The following is a 15,274-nucleotide window of genomic DNA, read 5'->3' on the forward strand; positions in this document are numbered from 1 at the left end:
ATTTGTTATAACAACCATTAGACAGTAGCAGTGATATATGATTATCAGTACTACGGAAGTAAAGGGATGGTACAGTTCTACCACCTTGCAATAATCATGAATATATACAAGTACATAAAACGCATGATAAAGTGCATACTCCTACTATGCCTCCCTAACTAGATGTACCTAAATGTACATATCATTAGTGTAGATGTTATGCCAAGAATCCCCCAAAGGTCTAGTCAACCCCATTATGTGAGAAAGAAGAGAATATGGGACCCCGCAAGGGATGTTAGACCACTGCTAGCTGGAGCGTCTGCATGCAGGAACATCAGCGTCGCTGGTCAGTGTGTCAGCCGGGAAGTCACGTTCTCCTTTGTCTGTCTAAACAAGACATGATGTATATATACCCACAGGTCTCCCCAGGGGATCTACCTTGCTTGCTGTGTTACTGTGTCAGCCTAAAGGATGACATCGGGCTTGAACTTTAACATAGATATGATATAGGAGATGTTCATCCTGCTGTGCTTCCAAGAAGCCTCATGCATAATGTAGGAGTATCGAACCTGGGAAAAACCTGCGTTCTGAATGCAGTGTTGTATCTAGGTAAAAGGTCAATCCCTATGAACAGTTATGTATGAAATGTAGGGAGGGATAATAGGTGAAGGGTTGCAGTGTTACCTCTGCCTATATAGGTACTTGTATGGAATATAACAGGGGGTTGTCATTTCGTTTTCAGCCCCTACTGGACACTGGGCAGTACGCAAGTGCAGGCCCTTTATGTGTGTAGTACAAAGGTTGGTAGGCCCAAGTAGCTCCTGTGTCAGTAGGGAGGCACGCAGCCCGAAGAAGGTAGGTGCCTGTGAGATGCTCTAAATAAGGGTGGCGTTCTGCGTCCGGAAAGGAACTGGGTCCGCTCAATTACCCCGGTTTCTGGTGAGAGAGGAAAGAAGTCAGCTCAAGAACAGGCTCCAGGGCGATAACAGTAACAGAAAGAGAAATGGGAGCAGATAAAGAGCTCTCCAAGGATGGTAGGTTAGAGCAATGGTGGGGTTCAAAGGTGCCCACACACCGAGGCCGGAGGTCCTTGGGGCCAGTCACAGGGGGCCCTGGGATGGGTTAGGCAAGAGCTACAGGAGACAAGAGTCTAACAGAGCCACAGGGAGCCACAGGCACGAGGACCAGATTCCAGCCCAGGGGCAGGGAATGAGGACCAAATCCCGCTGCGCCATCCCACAGCCAATCACCCCTTACCTCAGTCATGTAGTCAAAGTCTCACTGGGCCCACCAGTCGTGGAAGCTCAACGAACCCAAGGGCGTTGAGTGGTGGTGTCCCAGCACGTATCTTGCACTTCCACCACTTTACTGGTGTCTACCGGTGGCCGGGTGTAATGGTTGTGGTAGCAGGGTCAAACCCGTTGACGCAGCAAAAGGAGCCCCCAGACAGATGCACTGTGTCCTGGAGGAGCCGATAAGCAAGCCCCTCAGCAGCAGCCGGTGTTGAGTCAGTAGGGCCCAGTTCAGGGAACCATGTCGCGGTAGCAAATATGGGTGTGGCCGCAGGTGTAGGCAAGGCCGCCATCTCCAGGCAGCAGCTCTGTGGGCCCAGGGCAGCTCGGGAGTATGCTGCTTGCCAGGCTGCCTCCTCCACTCCTGTCCCTCCCCGGGGGCCGCAGTGGGGAGCCGAATGGAGGCCCCATCAGGGTCGGGAGATGGTTGCGCCCAGGCGGGGATCCCCACCGCTGCAGGTGATGGTGACATAGGAGGCAGAGTCTCAGGCCCCACTCACTGGAGAGCTGCCGCGGGTGGCATCAGCAACAGCTAGGGTCTTTCTACCCCTGGAGAATGTAGACTGCCTCCGGGATCTCTGGAGATCGAGGGTAGATATCCGGAGCTTCTGGTGGTCCGTGGCTTCTCGGTAGACCCCAAAATGGCGGACACCGCTCGGCGCAGTCCTCGGCAGCAGCTAGCGAGCTGTCCCGCCGCCACATAAAGCAGTCTCTCCGTCTCCTGCACCGCCCACAGGCACTCGGCAGGCAGGCAACCGTCGGAGGGGCGATCACGAGCCCCGAAGCCAAAGAAAATGCTAGTAACGGCTGCGGAGGAGCGGAGACACGAACAAACATGTCTCACCCCATTAGCCTCTTGGCCACACCCCTGGTCAGAGATTAAACCGGCTGGAGAATCCGACTCCTTTCCAACAGGCTTAGCGAGCCCGGCAACCAGTTGGAATGGCCTCATAATCCCTAATGGACGGTGTTTCTGTCATCGGGATTATGATGGCACTTTGCAACAGCAGTTCCATGTCGGCCCTTCTGACATGGAACTGTGAATGAAGAGTGTCTTTGAAGGCCCCAAGCAGGGCACCCTTCCCGCCTGGACCTTCAGTTGTGACCTTCCCTGCACCCACGTGGCAAGCCTGATGAAGGGCCTGCCACACCGCGCAGGGATTAACACAAACTCCCATTTCTCAATGGTAACTTGTGCTGCAGGTGGTTTCTGCCGGCTGCACAAGCTCCCATAGAGAAATGGGAGTTTGTGACCGCACCATGTGCAGTTGCATCATAATGAGGTGTGCGAACCACCAACCTATGGAAGGGAGGTTTCCGAACCATAACGGTGTCGGTCAGAGGCAACTCCGACCAACATCAAAATCAAGCTCATAATCTCGGATGAATAACATTACATTTGGAAATTTCAGTAGAAGAATTTTTTTAATATCTCAAAGGAGGGCTGTATTTGTATTGAAGGAGGGATGAAGTTCCATAGCTCTGAAGCACCCCTCCTTCCCCTTGAGAATGAAGTATGGGAATGATAACTGTTAGAAATGGGATTTCTGGTTGGCTGAGGCTTGCGCCAAAGCCAGGCATAGCCCACCACTCTAGTTAGGGCATCGGAGTTACACGCGAGAGATAACCCCTGCTCATCCCCTTGGTAGCATGGCACGAGAAGTAAGGCTTATCCCAGAGGCAATGTGTAAAGCGTTTGTGCAACACACACACACAGCAGCAACACACTAGGCACACCACAAAAAGGAACTCCACACAAGGTTATATATAAAAATAGCCTTTGTATTGCCATAAACACATTAGATCATAATCACACAGATACACTGCGCAGCATTTAATCTCACAAATTCGCACATACCAAATTCGCCCTTGCACTCCTCCAACCTCCGGAACTACCATGGACACTCATCTCCCCCATGCATTCTTATGGGAGGGCAGGCCAATCTCACCACACGCACTTAGGCTGCGCACGCACTTTACACTGGGACACAGGGCTAAAGTGCGCAGAAGCCCAAAACAACTAACATCAGGTCATATTTAAAAGCAAAACGTTTAGGGGTGAACCTGCCAAAAGGGCCAAGTCCAACAATAACCTTGTGGAAATGTCAATGGTTTGATCTATATGGTATTAAGACACTGGTCTCTATGGGGCAGTGCTGTCTGCATAGAGTCCTTAATTGGAAGAATTCTTCATCACTGCCACTGTATGTGATACCATTCAACATTCACAGTGTAGATCTCTGATACACAAAACCAGACTCCTTCACTCAGTACGGGATGCCCGACAATCAAATAAAACACAATATCTGGATTGTTCCACAATGTGATGCACAATAAATGAAAATGGTGCTGTACTTATGAGACCCACAGCTTTATTCCATATAGGTCGAAAAGTCAACATTTGCACATGTTTATGACTCCAACACAATTCAAGAGGTTAATGTAGTCATGTTGATGTTGTGGGCTACTTCACATGGATACCCTGTGTTGTTCTTGTAGGATGTATATTGGGCTTCTTTGTGACAAGTTTCCTGCCTTACCTGGAGTTACCCTTGTTATTTCTGCAGATGGGGGCCGAATTTGTGTCTCTGAACTGGCACCCGCCATCACCTGCTTCCACCGGCAATCAAAGGAGGCCCTGCGACCTGTGTGCCGGCTCCGGGACTACATTGCCCAGAGTCCCCTGAAGGGCGCACACCATCTGCGTCATTGCAAAGCGCCCAGAGGTGCTTAAAACAACTTGGCGCCTCCCGTGCTGCGGGCTTCTTTATGACCAGTTTCCTGCCTTACCTGGTGTTACCCTTGTTATTTCTGCAGCTGGGGGCCAAATTTGTGTCTCTGAACCGGCACCGCCATCACCCGCTTCCATCGGCAATCAAAGGAGGCCCTGCGACCTGTGTGCCGGCCCCGGGACTACATTCCCCAGAGTCCCCTGAAGGGCGCACACCATCAGCGTCATTGCAAAGCGCCCGGAGGCGCTTAAAACAACTTGGCGCCTCCCGCTGCACGGGACGTGCACGGGCATGCCCAGGCGCTGCCCGGACGAAGCCCGGGCCAAGGGCGGGCCCGTCCGCGCCCGTCATAGCCCGGAAGAGGCTGGGCTGAACCATCCCTCTAACTTCTATTCCGGGACTTAAAGTAAGCTGGACTGTTCTTCTATTTTGACTTTGGCCCAAAGAGGCTCTATGTATTTTTTTGTTTACTAGGGGCCCTTTATTGGAGGCTTCTTTGCATACGGGACAATCGTCTGTTTGGGTGAATTTAACGTTAGTCATCAGGGTTGGCCTGGTTTATTCTATAATCCTTGGAAGATTTCCTGTTAAACATTGACATTATTAGAATAGAGCAAGGCTGTCTCCCAAATATATATTAACAGTGCTATATTAGGTAGAGATTATGGCTGCTAAACATAATGGAGTGGGGCAAAAGGCAGGGGGGAGTGTGGTAGGCACTTTGGATGCCTTTTTGATCGGGGCTGGATCCATCCTCCAGCATGAGATATTACTAACCAAGAAAGGCTCTCGTTAGGAGTTTATGCAGATCCAAAAAGATCCTCAATGGGAAATATCCAATTGGCCAAGTCCCCTGTAGGAGTGGTGCAGTCCTCACCCCTTTTAACTATAGACCCTCTGGAGCAGTCACAAGGGGACACAGTGGGCATAGCTCAGAGTATGACACTGGACCCAAGAAGCGAACGGAATGCACGGCCTGAGGAGAGCATTACCTCCCAGGACGATCCTGTGTATGATATGACACCTCATAGGACTGTCACCCCAGTTTGCATACTTTGGACTGCCCTCTTGGTAAGATTTCTTCTAATGCAAAGTCCCATTCTCCCATTTACATAGGGGAAGCCTGTGATACTCGAACAACCCGGTCAACCAGGCACAAAAGGATGGCCAGGGATTGTAGCGACGCAGCGGGCGGCCTGGGCGAACTATTGGCAAAGCGTACGAGGGGTGTCTTAGCGACACAGGTTCAAAAAAAGACTGAAGGAAAAAGAAAGCAAGTAAAGGTAAAGGCACCCCAAGCTTTAAATTGTAATATGAATGAGCATTGCGACATAGGGGGTAGTCAGGCCTTTTGGGAGCGTATGGAATCACTAATATCAACTATCCTTGCTCCCTTTTGGACCAAGCTAGGGGATATTGAAGAAAAAGTCGCCTGTCTAGTGAAGGCCTCTGAAGTTAAGGGCAGTACTAACCCATTGAATGCACACGGGAAGGTAGTGGGGGGACCCGTGAAACACAAACACAAATGACCCCTAAGACTACTAACAACGTAAATAGTAAGAAATCTACTTCAAACATACCGAGGACGGGTGGAAGTTTGCACGCAAGTGGACAGCCACGGTTATCAGGGAATATACTGCAGGGGCCAGTCTAGGGAATTGCCACTCACCCTGCAAGGGCTCTTTACCCGCAGACCCTGAATGATCTCCCTGTGCATTTGAATGTCCCCCTAGCTGATAATGAGAACGGACAGAGTAGACCAATTATTAACATCTCAAAGAAACCTGCCCAAGATATTATTGATCTGCCATCTGCCCTTTAGTTTTAAATCTGGCTGGTGTCCCCCCACTGGGATCGGAACAAACAGAATCCTGGTCCCAGTTAAAGAATAAACCTGTGGACTGGTTGGCCAGACATAAATGTTATAGGTCCTTCTTAGCGAATAATATTTTGATGGTGCGTAGAGTGGCATGGCTTGGCAAATCGCAAAAACAGATAGAGGGGGACTGTGTCATTGTTAATTTTTGAAGTCCTGTAGTTGCCCAATCAATTATAGAAGCACAATATAACCCTTCAATTGCCACCTCCTTTATGGCTCTTCCATTGGGATACTTCTATAGGCCATCTGCGAGGTCACTGGGGGTGTTCACTCCGCTCTTTACGGTCTCAAATAGATTTGAGGCTTTGTCCAATTTAGACGAGCAAGGTTGACTGCAAGTTAAGGATATACCAGTTGGGAAGCAATCAATAATCGGGGCAATGTCAGAAGAGGAACCCCCACTACCAATATCGGACACTGAAGCAGTGTGTTCTCCACAGATCGTAGCAGCAAGTTCCGTGATTATAGCTGGGTCGGAAGTAAAACGAAGAGGGCAGACCTTATTTGAGAATAAAGTTGAAATTCTCTCATGGAATATTGCTGGGTCTCGATCAAAAAGAGGGGATAAGAACTGGGAGGCCTTCCAGTCAATGCATCATATTATTGCTTTGCAGGAAACCTGGGACGCTAGAGACCCCTACCATTTGGTTGGGTATTGTTCCTTTAGTAAAAACGCTGAACTATCTGTAATGGGGAGATCGAGGGGGGATCTCTTGTTATTATTTAGCCTCAAATTATTGTATAGACCAGAGTTGGTAGCGACAAGTTCCCCAAACATCTTAGCTGTTAAACTTGTAGGTGACAATCTCCCAGCTATGTTTGTGGTAAATGTTTACAATTCCTTCACAAGGAGAGATGAATTGGACCATTTAAGAGCTTTGTCTACTGTTTTGGACGACTATGATGTAAATGATGATATGCCCTACCATCTTTTAATCCTTGGCAAGTTTAATACTCATGTTTGTCAATTAAACTGTATGCAAGGTATTGAGCATGAATACGGCCCGCAGGGGATTACCCATTTTGAACACACGAAGAGCGGGACGCATCTGGAGAGTCTTTTATCTGCTCACTATTTGTTTTGCCCATTACAATCAGAAACCCTGTGCCCTGTTCCAAACTATGTAGGGCAAGGTCATTGTAGTACCATTGATTATATTTTAGTATCATGCCCCTTGACGGACCTAATAGGCTCTTTTTGTGTCACACAGAATGGTCTGAGTGACCATAACCCCCTTACTATGGTCATTAAAATCCCAGCCCTCATAAATGAGATGCCACTGGCCCTTATTTCTAATCCTAATATAGCTTCCAAAGATCAGGGTCGAAGGTTAAGATGGGAGGTAATAACTCCAGTTGATTTCCTTGAAAATCTGTATAACAGTCAATCTGAGGATTTAACCCTATGTCTAAACACGGACTCTGAGATAAGGGCAATCTTAGGTGCCTTTAACCGTATTACAAAACAGGTAGCGGCTAATTTGACCCGGCCTGGTAAACCGAGGCCTAAGAAACTCAAAAACTGGTTTGACCAAGCTTGTATTACCGCTCATACAGCACTCTTGGTAGCGCTGAAAGAGCCTGTAAGGGACACTAATAGGATTGCAGAGGCCAGAAGGGCCTGTAAAAATGTAACTAAAGTAAGGAAAAAATAGTTAAAAGAGATGGCTTGGGATGAACTCAGCCAAGCGAGTGTTCTGACAAGTAGCACTCAATTCTGGAGAGTGATTAACAGCCCATTATTTGATGAGACAGATAATACAGTTAAAGATTGTCTCATCCCCCCAGAAAGGTGGGCGGAACACTTTAGTGGCCTTTACAGCGAGGTAAGCCAGTCACTGCTCACTCCTCAAGGGGAAATTATTCAGGCCCAAAAATTAATTTTACAGAGGAGGAAGTAATGGAGGCGATTGTGTCCACAGCAAAGGGGAAAGCACCAGGCCCGGACGGGGTGCCGGCTGATTTATATAGGGCAGACCCCAGTGTATGGGCAAGATTTTAACCTCCGTTTTTAATGCTGCCTCTAAATCTGGTTTCCCAATGTACTTGGGCTAAAGCAGCCATAGTCCCAATATTTAAAAAGGGCTCAAGAGAAGATCCGGCCTGTTATAGGCCTATCTCACTCTTGGACTCTGCTGCCAAGATTATGAGAAAAGCCGTGCTAGCCCACCTTACAGACTGGTTGGATAAGAATTGCATCGTCTCGGACCTACAGTATGGGTTCAGACAGGAAAAGGGCACAACAGGCCAATGCCTTAACCTACATCTTGTTATAGGGAAGTACACGGTCGCTAAGCAGGGGGACATCCATCTAGCTTTTATGGATTTGTCCACTGCTTTCGACCTTGTAAATAGGCAAAAGCTTTGGGCTTCCCTCTATAGCATTGGGCTGGAATCTGCCCCGACATCTTTCCTGGCTGATATCCATGAAAACACTACGGCAGCGGTCCGTTATAATGAGAATGGGAGCCTAACAGAAGCTTGGCCTGTAAAGCGAGGGGTGCGACAGGGGTGCCTTCTTGCACCCTTGCTGTTCACACTCTACATTAGCAACTTGGTAGATGCTTTAATTTCATCTTGTAAGGACATCCCAAGAGCTGGCTCAAAAATGATCCCTGCATTATTGTATGCAGATGATGCAGTTTTAGTGGCAAGGACGGCAAGAGGGCTACAATCCCTTTTAGATTGTTTTATTAATTGTATGGACTCTCTAGATTTAATAACTAATCTCAAAAAGTCACACTATGTCAATAGGTGGGGGACGGGCAAAAAAGGCTAAATTTTATTGTAAAGGTCTAGCACTCATGAAAGTACCAGCCTTCCCATACCTAGGGGTTCTTTTTGATGATAGATGGTCATGGGTCACACAGCGTACGCATAAAAAAAAATACCCTTGCAGGTTTTATTTCAGACCAGATTGCCGTAGCCCCATTATTATGTTGGTTGAAAATCTGGGCACAGCAGCCACCTAACCTAAACCAATCTATCATTCAAGACTGTATGTCTCTAGACAGAGCCCTCGATATCCTGTGGATCCGTTATATTAAAACCCAAATGGACTCACTGGGTAGTCCTGATTTGTTCTCGAACCCTAGTGCATTAGGCAAGATGGCTATTAAAGCTGTAAAGTCTCAGTTCCTGAGCAGGGCGATGCTGATGAGGGAAGAAGGGGAATTTGCAAAACCTTCAGTCAGGAATTTTGTAATGCTGAGTTTAGGGAGAGAAATCCAGCCATACTTGACCTACATAAACAAGCCATGTCATCTGTTTGTGTTAATAAGGTTCAAGTATAACTTGCTCCCATGGCTACTGTCATTCCCCAAAGGTTTCTCCAAGGAGGGGGCTCTGGGGCCTTGCCCCTGTGACAATTTTTCCGAGCAGAATACCCTACATATGGTCTTTTTCTGCGATTTTTATGTCTCAATTCGCAAGAAATTCATTTTGCCATTGCTAAGGGGCTGTAACTTTGAGCAAGTTAGGCCGGCTATGGCCTACTTGCAATCCCTTGGGTCCTCAGTGGTGTGTTTTGGGGTAGCTAGTTATATCTCAGGGGCCATTAGGCAAAGAAACAAAGTAAAGCTATAGCGATGACTGTCCTCTATTATTTTTAATTATAGTATGACAAAATGATTTCTTAAATAGAAAATTGTGGTGTGACAATTTAGATGATGAATTATTGATTTTTAAACGAAAAACTCAATGTGTGACAAACTTTTTAACTTATTTATTTGAACGCCAAGTGTTTCTGTTAGATGGTACTATGTGATATATTTGGCTTATGCATTATCATAATATTTGTTTATTTGTAATGTGTTATTGATACCATGAAATATTGTCCTGTGCTTTGATGGTTTTAAATTTTTAACTGAATAAAGCGACTTGTATATTTGTAAATATTTATCACACACTGATCACTTTTTGCACCCTGCACCCAGTGGCGTAGCTTGGTCAATAAAATTTAGGGGTGTAAGCTTCAGATTTCTCAACAATCGCACTGGGATATCTTGTTAAAATATATTATATATGTAACACAACATGAGCGGGGCTTAGAGTGCAATGGAAAGAGAGAGGATGGTGGGTTGTTAAGGGCACCTAAAACACGTTATCTAAACTAATCAACATTTTTAAGGCCTTCAAAACAAAGATAAGAGAGTGTGTGTGTGTGTGTGTGTGTATTTGTCAGTGTTGGCATGCAAAAATCCTAGAAGAAATCTGACAGACACTTCACCATACCCGACTAAAAGTACTTGTACCCAGAACTATTTAATAAACATTTTAGGGGGGTGTAACACCCCAGCACCCCCCTGAAGCTACTCCCCTGTCTGTACTAGAATGTGAGTTATGCTCTTTGTTATTGATGGAATAATAGACTGCATTTGCAGAGTTTACTGGCCTTGTTAATAATGTTATGGTATGCTACTTTACCCATAAGAGATAAGTTCGTTTTGGTTTAGTAGATCCTTGGATACATTTGACCCATGCGATTATTTTGTTTGTTCTAGCATGTACATTGAGCTTTTGGGTCAGCCCATTAAATATCATTGGTTGGCTTACTTGTCAATCTCTTTGGCTTGTTTATTATTCGGTGGCGTTCTTTCCTCTTCTTTTTGTCCATCTCTTAGAACAGAACTTCGTTACCATCATTGTAATTGAGTGAAGTTGTATACTTCCCTTTTTTACATTCGGGGAACAACATTTTTCTTTGCTTCAGCACACCATGCAGGGCTTGTAGTTTATTTTGTCCTCTCAACATGTCTCATCACATTAATAAAAGCTTCCCCCATAATTGGCAAAGCCATTAACAGCTGCCACAAAGCACTGGAAAAACGAAACCTACTGGATTTGCATAAATTCTTGTTGCGCCAGGTAGCACGTGCACACACATGCAGAGCAGGTAGAGGACGCACCAATGTGAAAGGAGCTGTAGAGACGTCAGTAAAACAGCGTGCCATGGAGAGCGCCGCGTGAGGGCTGCGTTGCGGAGGGAACCTCCAACTCGCGCACCTTGAGACAAAACAGGAGATTAAAACGAAACAAAGGATGCTAAAGCTGAATGAAGATACCATTGCGAAATTACATAATAAAGGTTCGAATTTCTAATTGAAAACAATATATAAACACAACAAGGGCACAGATTGTACTGGCAACATTAAACGAGAAAAAGGATCGAATATTAACAAGAGAGATATCAGAATAAGAGAAAGAGAAAAAACGTCAAAATAATACGTAAGCTACAAAAGCGACATCGATTCGATAATTTCTAACATTCTGAAAATAAAATAAAGTTAATGGAAATAATAATTTATTATTTACGGCATTTATGTCGAGTACGGAGTAGCAAGAAAAGAAAGTGCTTCAGAGAAGTGAGCCGTGTTGGATATTCTAAATGTATTCATTCCGATGGCACTTCAGTCTCTTGCTGGAGAGGAAGGGTGATTAAACAGCTACATTGCTGTAATGTGAGCCTTCTGCTTGTCGTGGTTAGAATCTCACATAAACTCAGTGCACACAATGCACCTATTTAAGCACTTGTAACAGAGTTGCCCGGGGGCAGGCTAAAATTAGCTGACTAATATCCGGACGGCAATTCGTAGGCACGCTCTCCCTCTAGCGGTGTTTTAAAATATCGCCACTGTATACGACTATTATGATATTTATTCCAGTGTTGTGCAGTGTGCAGAGCAGTCACAAATTGTAATGGTTTTAATTAACCGAACAATAAAGAAATGTACTTACTTACTTACTTACTTTACTTACTTTACTATCCACATTTTATATTTTAATAAAAACATTTGAAATAAAAAAAATGGAAAAAAGGTCAGCACATCACATCACAAAATGAAACAAACAGGTCAGCTCTCCGCCCTCTGGTTACAATTTGTGATAGAGCAGAAACATTCACGCTCGAGTAATCCGGCTCGTGGGAGCAGGGTCTTTTGATTATTACTCCATGTTTCAGTAGAAAGCACAGTACTAATCGTCTTGAAACACTTTATAACCGGTGTCACTGCGTTCCCGCACCTGTCTGCAACACTATTCCGCACTACACCCAGGGTCGTACGGGGACGAAAAGTAAATCCGGGCCTCAAAATAAAAGTGGCCAGCTTTTCGATTCAGATAAATAAATAATTGGTCCACGTTTGGAAATTGGGCCAGGCATGAACTTGTAAAGACAGTGACACGCTGTCTAGGTGTTTTTGAAGATATCGGAGAGGCATACATGTATGATTGCTGCAGGCAAAGCTTATGGAAATATAATGGAAATTAAAAGTGAAAACCCCCTCCCTGGATAATAAAACCGGCCCCCAAACTGCCAAAAAACAGCGCATACACTGACCTGTCAGACCAGCCCTCATGGCACGGCCAGATTGCCACACATCTCCAACCTGAGTAAATTTGTAACGGCACATCTCACATATGGTGGTTGAGTGGGGAATGTAGTGATTGGCGCCTTTGAACGCTGCTCGGAATAGGAATAAATCCAAAGCCATTTTACAAAATACAGAGAAATGCTAGCAACAACTAGCGCGCGCCTGGGTGGGCCTAGGCTCCAGGGTGTGTGTGTGTGGGAGGGGGGGGGGGTACACCTCTTTTAAGGTCCCCCTTGTTAACAATAACCTCTCCCGTGGGCGCCATATTATCGGCGGGTTGGGTGCGGATATGAAGGGGTGAAAGGTCATAAAATGCTTTTCAGGCCGAAATATGAGCAACACATTCTCGAAAGTGATCCTTTGGATGTCTGTGGCATTTCCGCGTCCTGCTAACACCCTCCTCTGTTAGCGCAGACGAGCTGTGGTCTGCGAGGCCACCCGCAGGATGGAGTCTGTCTGAAATCGGAGCAGTGCCGGCACTTCTAGAGTCGGCCTCGTCACCTCAGCGCAGACCTTTGTCCCTCGGGATTAACGGCCCTCCATAGTCGGGCCGTGAATCACAACCGAATTAGCGCCCTGGCTTTCTATTGAAATTGATATGTCTTTATAGACACAGAGAACGTATTTTATTCTTTGTACTCTATTGCAAAAAAAGACACAGTATCAGGCCTCAAACGTCTGCCTGTGGTTGATGATAACTCTCCCAAGTGGCATTAACAGTGAATGTCAAGCTGGGTCAAGTATTTCCCTCTAAGAGTCTTCTGTGGGCTTGCTTGATGGGGCACGGTTAATGGCACGGTCATTGTTTGATGAGGGCATGGATGGGTTACAATACCTGTCTGACATCAGCACAACACCTGCACAATGGAAACAACAGATGGAATAATAAACAATACAAAGCTACCCGAGGAGGTAGATTATTTATGCAATAAATGTCCAGGGCGGCATGATTTCGGCCCCACAAACTGCCTGTCCTTGCATAATTGCTGACACAGTAACTCGAATGTGCCACAACTGCAAATAAAAGAGTTATCTGATGTAGCATGATTATTAGCACAAAAAGTGTATAATGTGACATTTTCACTTCCGTGACAAGGACCTCCTTACTAGCGGCTGCCCGATTCCAGTGGGGCCGGTACAGCAGTTATCAGCCCCCACCAATTATGAAATCTATAGGAACAGTGTGGGCCTGTTGACTTTCTGCCAGTACTGGCTGCTGAAAGCGAGGTGGAAGTCTCCTCTAGATTAGGAAAGTTCCTATTTTTTTTTTTTAGAAGACCCCCAGGTCCAACAGGTAATGGGACGGCAATCCCCACCCTGAGAATTATTGATACCTACTGTAAGGTTAATTTCAGAGGTGAGCGAATATTGGCCTATTTCTCTGGCCCCTTGTAAGGAGGGGCATAGAGTTATGGGGGCATGATCTGTGGTGCACTCTCTGGCAGATTGAACATGATTCCCATATCAACCAATGGCTTAACGTATGTGGTAAGGTAGTGTATGCGAATAATTTTATAGGCATATCCCTCACATTGTGAGGTTCAGGACCTGCCCAATGACGTGAACGGGCATTCCAAACATGGCCTAATTTTGGAGAGTGGACCACTGCCCCTGTCCTGGATACAACACATAAAGCAGTGATGGCAGTGTACCATGTTTTGTGATTCACAGTGTGACCAGACCTTTCTGTCTGAGACTGTGAGAGTGAGGCCTACTGATGCCTCTTGTGTAAAGTTCCACCGTTAACATATCACCCAGTCCCTTGCGTTGATACCACCTGTGTATGTCAAGCGACCCTATAGTGAGCTTATGATACATGTGTGGCGGGTGAGTGTTGGTGTGTGTTTGTGTGTGTCTGAAAACTGAAGCCAGCAGGATCCCTCTGGTTTAGCAAGGCCCAAACTGGAGGATGAGGCCAAACTCCGCAGGTAGTTGTAGTGTATTACCTGTGTTCTGTGGCTGTAGGGTGGAGAACCAGTCACTGAAATGAGGAGGATGGGGACAGGGCTACCTTCAGAAATTTCTTCGAGGCCGTACCTGCACTTCCCGCAGTGAGCCCTGTCTGCCATACCTGCACGTTGCCACTGTGGACCTACCTGGCCGAAGAGGCAGCCTTTGCTTGGTAGACTGTGCTGCTCCGTCTTGGCCAGCAAAGTGGATTCTCTCAGGGACGTTAGCGATAGGGAGCCGCTTCAGTGATGAATGAATGTATGGGCTGCAAATGTTTCACCACCCAACCTGCAAGAACTACCATACATGCATTTCAAGGGTTACCCTGTGACAAGAACACATCTACTGAGCCACGGTGTAAGGAAGAAGTGTACAAGGACGCGAGACGGCCTACCTGAAGTAAACCAAGGGCAAGATCGAGTGCCTGAGATGCGCTTCTGTTCCCACCATTGCAACTGTGATAATCTGCACCTATGACTAGTTTGTGTCTCTGCTACCAGATACTGGGGACTGTGGCGCTTAGATTTACCTAGGTAGGGAGGGGGCATTAGATTGGGGAGGGTGTAATGCTATCTGAAAAACTCAACAAGGAATTCAATCCTGCGTTCGTTTACAATAATTGGATTATGTCGTTTTTCATTTTGTTGTGTATTTACAGTATGTCCCTTTACTAAAAAACACGCCTGGGCTAGTGTTAGAAATGGGATTTCTGGTTTGCTAAGGTTTGCACCAAAGCCAGGCAGAAACCACCACTCTAGTCAGGATAAGGGAGTTACACTCCTAAAATAATCCCTGCTCACCCCCTTGGTAGCTTGGCACAAGCAGTCAGGCTTATCTGTGTAAAGCATTTGCACATAACCAACAGTAACACAGTGTAAGTACTACAAAAGGACACCACACCAGTTTAGAAAAATATCCAATATTTTTATATACTTAAACAAGACCAACTACAATAAAAATCCACAGTACAGTACTTTAAAAATAGTTGTGTCGCAAATTGTCTTTAAATTGCCAAGTTACGTTGAAAACACAGATCATACGAGTCGGTAGCTCGGTCCGAGCCTACCGTGA

Source organism: Lissotriton vulgaris, chromosome 7 (genome assembly GCF_964263255.1).
Source record: "Lissotriton vulgaris chromosome 7, aLisVul1.2, whole genome shotgun sequence".
NCBI classification, from domain to species: Eukaryota; Metazoa; Chordata; class Amphibia; order Caudata; family Salamandridae; genus Lissotriton; species Lissotriton vulgaris.